The sequence below is a fragment of the Camelus ferus genome, chromosome 4 (assembly GCF_009834535.1).
Source record: "Camelus ferus isolate YT-003-E chromosome 4, BCGSAC_Cfer_1.0, whole genome shotgun sequence".
Taxonomy (NCBI): Eukaryota; Metazoa; Chordata; class Mammalia; order Artiodactyla; family Camelidae; genus Camelus; species Camelus ferus.
This window is the reverse complement of record NC_045699.1, coordinates 56,765,488-56,774,803: the sequence shown is the minus strand read 5'-3', so window position 1 is coordinate 56,774,803 and position 9,316 is coordinate 56,765,488. Positions and strand designations below refer to the sequence as shown.

The window sequence follows — 9,316 nt, the reverse complement described above, 5'->3', positions numbered from 1 at the left end:
AGAACCCTTCCCAACTCTCAGCCCCTATGGATTCAGCCCCCAAGCTACACCACTTACAGCTATGGGATCTTGGTCAGATTATTTAGTCCCTCTGAGCCTCAGTTCCCTCATCTCTAAAATGGGGGTGATAATAGTATCTATCCCTGAAGGCTGCCTCAAGAATTTAATGAGACCTTACCTACAAAATGCTTAGCTTGGATGTATAGCATACACTAGGGGCTAATCAATGTTTTATTATACATATGAGGATCTGTAAATATACTTGTAGCAAGTCTTCAGGATGTAAATTGTGTGAGGTTCTTCAGCTAAGGAGGTGCAATGTTCCTGGCATCAAAAGAAATTTTTGGTGCATCCCAATGAAAGAGTGAAGGCCTCATAACAGTGTTTATCCTCTTCTGGGGATGGAGATGGAAATGGGCCAGCAAAGACATTGTGGTTAGAATTTTTTGTTGTTCAAAGGGCTGAAGGTAGGGAGGGCTATTAAACCTTATGGTAAGAGCAAAGAAAACAGAAAGAGATGATTTTGTATGAATAGAAAAGAGACTGGGAAGAGCATGGGGAGTAAAAAGGGGTTAAGGTCCTTGGAGAAAGTGGGGCCCCTTCACTGGGGGTGGCCCTGGAGCTGTAGCAGCCCTGGAGTCAAGAAAGCATTGGCAAAATCACCGGAAGTGCTCCCAGGCAGAGGGACTAGAGAGTGCAAGGGGCTTAGGTGGGAGTGGATTTACTTTTATAAAACTGGGATCATCCATTCCATCACTCAGGGCTGAAATGGACTGGAAATGGAGAATCAGCCCCTTCCCTTATTGTGCATCAAACCCTGCCCAACACAGGTCCCCACATGGAGCCTCAGGATACTCATAAACTCCCAAGTGGTGGCCCTCAAGCTTTAACAGGCTTCAGGATCACCTGGGGTGGTGGGGGAGAGGGGTGGTTAAGCAGGCAGTCTTTCCAGGAAGATTCTCATTCACAGAGTCTGGCGTGGACCCAGGAATCTGTGTTTGTGGCAGTTGTCCTGAGACTAGGAAACAAAGGAGCCCTCTGCTCCTAGAAACACTGCCTGAAGGCACTGGTAACCCATTAGTAGGTGGAGAAATCTATTCAAAGAATGGAGACCAGCATCTTTTTTTTTTTTTTTTAAGTAGAAAGCATTGCTTATAGTAAGGGTTTTTTAGTTTGTTGCCGCTACATATACATGTGCAGGTGTGAGCACTGGGTTGAATGTATTTCTTACTGAAGGTCATGGTCAAAAAAGTTTGAAAGCTGCTGCTCTAAGGTGACCTCCGGAGCCTTGGTGGGAGTGGGGAGGACTATGCTCGGACTTTAGAGTTTGCCTAGGCAGGGCACCCTGAGCTGGGGACAGAGAAGAATGGACACCTTTGTTACATTTTAGTCATTCTGCAGATTTATTGAGCACCTACCCTTGTGCAAGGCCATGTTTAAGACACTGAGGATACAACAGTAAAGAACAAAGTCTACTCTCCCAGACAAATAGAACAAATGGAAATGTAATATAATGTCGGTAAGTGGTAAGAACTATGAAAAAGACTCAAGCATTATAGGAAAGAGGGCTGGATGGAGGTGCTGATTTAGAAAGGATGACGGAAGAAGTCTCTTGGAGGTGTGGCACTGAATTGTGCCCTAGATAAAGACAGCAAGCAAACCGGGGAAGGAGCATCTGGGGAAGGAGCTCTCTAGGCACAGGGACCAGAAAGGGCAAAATTTATTTTTATGCCACAAACTCTGCTCTCCTCTCACCAAAGAATCAAACACAATTCACAAACCGAAAAGATGCTACAAGTATATTTACAAATCCTCACACACATGATAAAATATTTATTAGCCCCTACTGTATGATATAGGTGGGAAATGTATTGATTTTTTTTTAATAAAATTGGATTATCTGTACATTCTGCTCTTTAACATGACTTTTCACTTGCTTGTTTATGACACTGAGTTTTGGTCTTTTTTTTTTTTTTTTTAATTCTTGGTAGTGAATATTTGGGAAAGGACTATCCTTTCTGATCTTTACTCTCCCTCAGGCTGGCACATTAATGGAAGACCCATCCCCTTGTCTGCCTGCCTGACTCTGGTGTCAGGGCTGGAAGTCATCTGACTGGGGTTTGCATGGTTTCCAGGAGTGGCAAGAAGGCTCTTATTGCTGTGGTTTCTTTTCTCCTGTGATGCATTCCCGGAACAACCAATTTCAACTGTCTCCTTTTAGAGGGACTTGGCAGCCTGACAGTGCAGACACACTCAGACCACATGGGTTCTATGTGATGAAGTTTAGGCCCCCGAGGAGGAGAGAGAATCCTCTCCGCTCTGGCCAGACCAGAAGGGACTGGATGAGACCAGATCTTGTGTCTGGAAGGCTCTCAGGACTAGCCCACCTCAGAGGAGGGACAAGATCAAACTGGGCAAGTCCAGCTTGGAATAACCAGCTCTGGAAGTAAAGAGCCAATAACTAGGATTATATTTATTTATATGAGGCAGAGTTAGAGGCACTGGTAGTGGTAAGCTGAGGGGAGGATAAGTGAGGGGGGAGGTGGAGAAACATGAATTTACGTTGCTTACATCCATAGCATTTTATCTCATGTCCTAATTGGCTGTCCATGACTCTCTTCCCCTTTCATTTTTTTATTCAAAAGTACTCAATGAGCATCTGCTATGTTTTAGACCTTTGCTGTCCAGTACCATAGCCACTAGACACATGTGGCTACTTAAATTTAAAGTTAAAATGAAATTTAATTTAAAAACCAGTTCTTTGGCTGCAGTGGCCACATTTCAGGTGCTCAATAGCCACAGGTGGCTCAGGGCTAGGATATGAGACAGCACAGATATAGAACGCTAACATCATAATGGAATTTTTTATTGCAGTGCTGTGTTAGACCCTGTGTTAGACACCAGCAGTAAATCCAAGTGTAAAATCAGTCACTGCCCACATGGAACTCACAGTAAGTGAGTGAGACAAGTAAATGAAAAATTATACTATGTTGGGGAAAGTGTGGGGGCTTTGTAAGCACAAAGGAAGGACTACTAACTCAGTCTGGAGAAGGACAGGGATGGTAGGGAAGACTTGAAGGTAAAGAGGGAGATGGCCTCTAAGCTGAGGTTAAATAGCCAGACAAGGATAGGTGAAGGGTATAAGGGAGCCGGGCAGAGGGAACACCTGTGCGAGGAATCAAAGGTGACAGTGAAATGAGCCAGGCAGCTGCAAGTAGTTTCGACCACTGAAGCCTACAGTGTGGGTGGCCGAGGTGGAAGATGTGGCTCAAGAGCTGTATCCCAAGACACATAGACCTAATGAAGGAATTTGGATATTACTTATCTATTGTGTATAACAAAGCACCCCAAAGCTTAGTGGCTTAAAAATGACGACTGTTGATTTGCTCACAATTCTGTGGGTTGGCAAATTGGGCTGGGCTCAGCTGGGCTGTTCTTCTGATGTTTACTCATGTGGTTGCAGTCATCTGATTGCCCCACTGGGGCTGGACGGTCTACAATAGTCTCATTCATATGTCCGGCGTTTGGTGCTACCTGTTGGATGGGCCACACGTCTAACATAGGCTGGGCTGGGCTTCTTCCCATGGTGGTAGTGTTCCAAGAAGACAACAGCAGAAACTATTAGGGCTTTTGAGGCTTAAACTCAGAAGTTGCACAATGTCACTTCCACCACATTCTATTGGTCAAAACAAATTATAAGGCCAGCTCTGACGGGAGAAGCTACAAAGAATTCGTGGCCATTTTTAATCTATCACACCCTAGGATAATGTGGGCCTGACCCAAGTTGGTAGGTAGAGAGAAGTGGAGAGGTTTTTATTCTGGGAATATTTAGGAGTCAGAATTGAGAAGTCCTGGAGATTGTTCTCAAACAAGGAGAAGATAAAGTTACCAGTGACTCCTAGATCCTTGGCATGGGTGATTGATGAATGGTGGTGCCCAGCACTCAGAGAGAAAAGAGGAAGAACCGGTTTGGGGGGAAGATGATGTTTCCAGCATGAGTCATGTCAAGGATGAGTTGCCTTTTAGACAGCAAGGTAGAGATGAGCAGGAAGCAGGTGAATATGCAGCTCTAAAGAGAAATCTGGCTAGAGATACCAGTATGGGAGTCTCAGGTGCTTTAAGCCTAAAGCATCTTCCAGGGGGCTGCATCGTCAGAGCTGGAGCATCTTATAGGCAAGGATCCAGAAAGTCCACTTTGTAGCCACACCCAGGCCCCAGGACAAAGCAATCAGTCTCTCCTGGTTGAGAGTTGCCAGATTGTTTTGGGGAAGAGGGATTAAGTTTTTAGGGAGAATCCTAAACTCTCAACTAAGATCAGTGTTACAAGTGGGCATGAGGGTAGATTCCAGCTCCTGCCAGAAGGAAGTCTCCTAACAACAGGCCACTGACTAGTAAATTAGTGAATGCATCATCACTGAGGGATGGAAGAACCCCTATCAGGGATGCTGTGGAGGGGATTCCCTCTCTGGGTTGGAAGATAGACACAATGGCCAGCCCTGATACTCTGTGAAGGTAAATTTTCCTCACCACCCCAACCCCTGTTGCCATAGGCACCTAACTTTCAGAAACTCCATTTCTTCACTGAAGGCAGTTCTGCTCACTGCAGGAGGTACCTACCAGAGTGCAAAAGAAATGTTGGCTAGAGTCCCTGCCATTCATTCATTCATTCACTCACTCATTCATTCAACATTCAACAACCACCTAGTAAACCCAGTGCTATGTACTAGGAATACAGAGATGAATAGACTCTAGTCTAGAGGCAATGTGACTGCAACTACAAAATCTTCGTCTTGTAGCTGCTGTTATTTCTGGAACTGTCTTTCCACTGGATCTCAAGAAGGTACTGAGGGGTCTCTTTGCTGTGGTGCTGGGCTGCAAAGGTTTGATGAAAGAAAGAATGAAAGGGATAGGGGAGTGGGAGATCTGGGGAAGCTTACAAAGGAGGGATCTCTGGGTGGATTCAGGGGAAACTCCAAAGGAAAAAAGCAACATTTCTATCTGGGCGAATAAAAATTTAAAAGGTGGCATTTATTAAGTGCTTTCTCTGTGTATATTACAGTGATACCTGCTTTCTTTGGATAATATAGATTCTCTGGCGGCGTGGTCTTGGCACATCTGTCTTATTCTCTGGAACTTCATCCACGCATTGCTGCAGTAAGAAAGCAGGGCGAGGCGCTCTCGGCTCGACCCTTGGGAGACGTCAGGCGGGCGGAACCGCGGTTCGGCGGCTGGCGAGGGCGCCCGGAGGCATTTCGCCCGGACTCCCGCCTTAGCAACGCGCGCCTCGTTGCTAAGGGCGGAGGCGCGGGAGGCTGTGGATGCCCTCGGGGTTGGTGCCCCCAGTCGGCCTCGGCTCCTGGCCCGGCTGGTCCGCTGGTGGGTATGGAGAACGAGGCGGGAGGAAAGGGTGCATATGGCGGGCGGGGAGGTGGGAGCCCTCGCGCTCTCTGAGCCGCAGCCGCCCACCTGGCTGAAGCAGGGAAGGGGTTCCCAGGACCGGCCTTGGGTTGGGTGGCGCTACGTTCCCATCTTGGGCGAACGCCCCCCCCCCCCCCCATCAAAAATAAGCTTTGGCCTTTCGCATTGGAGGGCAAGGGGCATTTGTGATCTGAAAGGCCAGAAAAGAAAAACTGCGAACAGGTTGTCCTCAAACTTGGGGCAACCTTGGGACTTCTGGCCTAGTACTGATCACCTGAATGACTTCGGGCAAGACTTGCTTATTCTCTGGGGCTCAATTTCCCATATCTATACCATTAGAAGTTCAAATCAAACCATTTCCCACGTCCTTGTGGTTTTATTTCTGTTTGAGCTTTGGTTTAGATTCCTTGGTCTCTTAGAGTGTAGTTTAGATGTATGGAGAGAGAGATTTGGGGAGAGGGAGGGAGATACGAAATCATCATTTACGTGAACAGTGGGCCAGGAGTCTAGGGGAATAGGGTCCTGTACCTCAGTTTCGCACCTGTGTGACCTTTAGCAAGTTACAATTCTTGAGTCCCAGCTTCTTCGTGGAAAATAACAGGTGAATATGTGCTGGAGTATATCAAAGAATGTTGTACTGCAGAGTTAAAAGAGAATTCTGTGAGTTATGTTTAGAGTGAACACTGGATATATCAAGGCCTTTGGAAGACAGACTGGGGCAGAAATGGGTCCTGGGATTCAGATTTAGGCCTGGTTCCATCTGGAACCAACAAGTACATTGAGAGCCATTTCCCAAGTCCTCTCCAGCCTTTCCAGACCTGAAATCTGGGACAGGGCAGGGCAACTACTCCCTAAAGGGTTTGTTGTTGGGCAGTTTTAAAGGACCCTCATGTTGCTGAGTCCTTAAAAAGCTTCTTGCCAAGCAGACTCCCACCTTAGTATGGCATTCATTCACTGAAGAGATGTTTGCCTTGCATCTTTTCTCCCAGGCTATACTTAAAGTGCAAATACAAAAATAAATAAGATACTATCTCTCCTCTCAAGTATAGTGTATGTTCACAATATAAACAACAGCAGACAACTGAATAGTATTTTCATTTCTTAGTCTACTTCATAATAAATTACAACAACATGGACATATCTAAGTACAAATATTTTGTTTTCAAGCTTTTAAATTGCCTTGCTATATATTATCTAACATAATAACAAATTCTTAGCCTTAGTGTGATCAGTCACTCTGTTCAGGAGACATAATCGGCTTCAGTTTAATATTCTCTAGACTCATATCCACTTGTATATGTTCTCTGTGCATATCTGTAATGTAAGTTTAATGTATGTGTAATAAGAGTAGAATTAATAAGAGTGAAATTGCTGTTTTCGGCATTGCTATCACTGTTAATCTAGTAATCATGCCAGTAGTCCTCATTTGTTACTAACAGTTTGCCTGGTTGAACTATGAGCTTTAGACCTACTAGCTTTTATGGAGATGCAGTATAGTAAGGTGGTTGAGAGCAAAGCCTCTGGAGTCCGAACGCCTGGATTCAAGTTTAAGCTTGGGCTCTTATTTGCAACTTATTTGTAAACTTGGGCAAGTTACTTGACATCTCAGTGCTTGATTTTTCCTATCTGCAAAATGAGGATGCTAACAATGTCTAGCTCAGAGGCTTGTGGAATAGGTTAAATGATTTAAATATAAAGCATTTAGAACAGTCCTTGGCACATTTTAAGTGCTATTTTTAATCTTCACAGAAGCCCAGTGATAGAGTTATTTTCCCATTTTACATACAGGAAACTGAGAGAGAGGTTCAGCAGCTTGCCCTATGTTGCAGTAGAGTTGTAATTCAGACCCAGGCCTCATTTAGAGGCTAATGCACTTAATTAAATATTATTCTATTTTGTACTGCTCTTAATTTTTAGAATAAGCTATGCTGTCAACTGATAATTATATTTATTTGAATTTTAAAAATAGAGTTGTTAAAATGCAGTAAAACTGTGTTTCTTCTTTGTAGATGTTTATAATGGAAATTCTGGACTAGAAGTGAAGAGAGCTACCTAATTATAATTTGCAGCAAACAATGTTTCTCCTCACATTTTCCAGATTTTTAAATAAAGAGTTTGTATGTGATGATTTTGAAAAGCTCTTCCACTCTCAAGTTCTGTGATTCATGCTTATTAAAGCACTATTTTAAACATGAGAAATTGCCTTTCTCACAAAAACAATAAGCTCTGAAGTAAGCAGTCACCTCTGAAGATTTTTGATGAACAGAAATTCTATGAGTAAAATAAAAATGTTTAATGATGAGCTTAAACATACCTTATTTTGCATATTTTAAAAAGTTGTATAATTATAGTATAGTTTCCCTAATTATTGGAAATGTGCAAGTTATAAAATCTTGGAATTTTGTAAGATACCTCTTTCTTTGTGAGGAAAAACTACACTTAGCAATCTCTTATTTACCTTGTAAATCTCCTTTCAGTGCAAACATAAGCTTAGACAGAGAAGAGATTAATTTAAGTGTCTTTTCACTAATTATAGAGATTAGGAAGTGGCTGCCTGAACTATTTTCCAAAGGATAAACATTACAAAGCATTGAATATGGCAGCTCACCAAGAAGATCCTACTGGTTTGAGGTAATTCTAAATGTTATCTTTTCCTTAGAATGTCCCATGAATACTCTTCAGATGGGAAGTGACTCTCTGAAATACCAGCTAAGAATCCAATTAATTTTAAGCAGAGCCAATCCATTTATAACATCTGCAGTTTCCAGTGACCTAGATCTATGGATGGCATCTGTCCTTAGTTTGATGACAGTGTTGAAAAAGTGGGTTAGATTGACAGGAAGCCCTGCAACATCTGTCTGTCTACCAACAATGCAATATTCCAAGCTTTTTGAAAACTATCTTGGAATTTTTCTTGTGCGCATGCTTGTGTTACCAGGAAACCTGGATTTGCCTCTTGGTGGTTGTCCAGCCAAAAGACACAAATAAGCCAAAGAGCAGGAGAAGAAAGGATTTATTCCTTGCAGCAAGCAAGGAGAACACTGGGGATCTTTCCCAAAGCAGTGTCTCTGAACAACAAAATTGGGGAAGTTTTAAGCTAAGGGTGTATGCATATTTATGAAGGGGCTCAGGTGGTGTATACATATTCATGAGGGGCTTGGGCAGAGGAGAATTCACCATAGAACTGGGGCAGAGGTTGACAAGAGTCCCAGCTCTAGTTGATTGAAGTCACTGAGGATCAGCAAAGGTCAGCATCACCATTCATTAGGTTCTAGTTAGTCTGGTGGTTGAATGCTCCAGGGGGTTTGGGATTGTGCAAAATAGCTCAAGAATGTGCCTCAGGCTAATCAAATAGAACTGGGAGTCTTTACAACTGACTTATTGTCTCCCTGGCCTAGTCAAGAGTAAGCCTTGTGGCCAGGCTTAGATCACAGTGTGACTCAGACCTAAAATGGCTTCTCTTATATCAAGGAACTTATGGCTGATTCTCTTCCTCTGGGGACCTACCTCCTGCCCTATCTGCTTACCTTTGTGCTTGTTCTAGAGAAGCCTACAATGTCTGACCTGGAAGAGACCTTAGGTTCACTATTTCACAGTAAATGTCTTTGTCACACTGTGCAAGGTAGTTGAGGTACAAAGATGAATACGAGAGTCCTTCCTCTTATGGAGGAGGAAAGTGAGACTAGGCAGGCGGGGCTACAGCCCAGGGCTCTTGATGCCACTCACAGTGTTCTTTTCACAGCATTGCCTCTGTACTGGTTACCGATTCTTGTCAGGAGGTAAATTCTGGCAACTTCTCAAAGCATAGGCTGAAATTCTTCTGGAAAACTCTGGGGTTTAAAAGTAGTGATATGATTGAGAATACCTGGTGAATTTTAGCTGCCATGGCTCCCTGTAG

The 9,316-nt window shown here is 43.7% G+C and overlaps 1 protein-coding gene across 4 annotated transcripts in view; it reads left to right on the top strand.

Moving 5' to 3' along the window:
• The first annotated feature begins 5,252 nt into the window (after positions 1 to 5,252).
• WDR31 (WD repeat domain 31) overlaps positions 5,253 to 9,316 on the top strand; it is a 14,444-nt gene continuing 10,380 nt past the window's right edge. For 2 of the 4 annotated variants that reach the window (XM_032478227.1, XM_014568008.2), the window contains exon 1: positions 5,255 to 5,376. The gene's annotated coding sequence lies outside the window, so the exon portion shown is untranslated. Of the gene's footprint in view, positions 5,377 to 7,954; positions 8,050 to 9,316 lie in introns of all 4 variants that reach the window. The other 2 variants (XM_032478226.1, XM_032478228.1) reach the window with 2 other exon arrangements.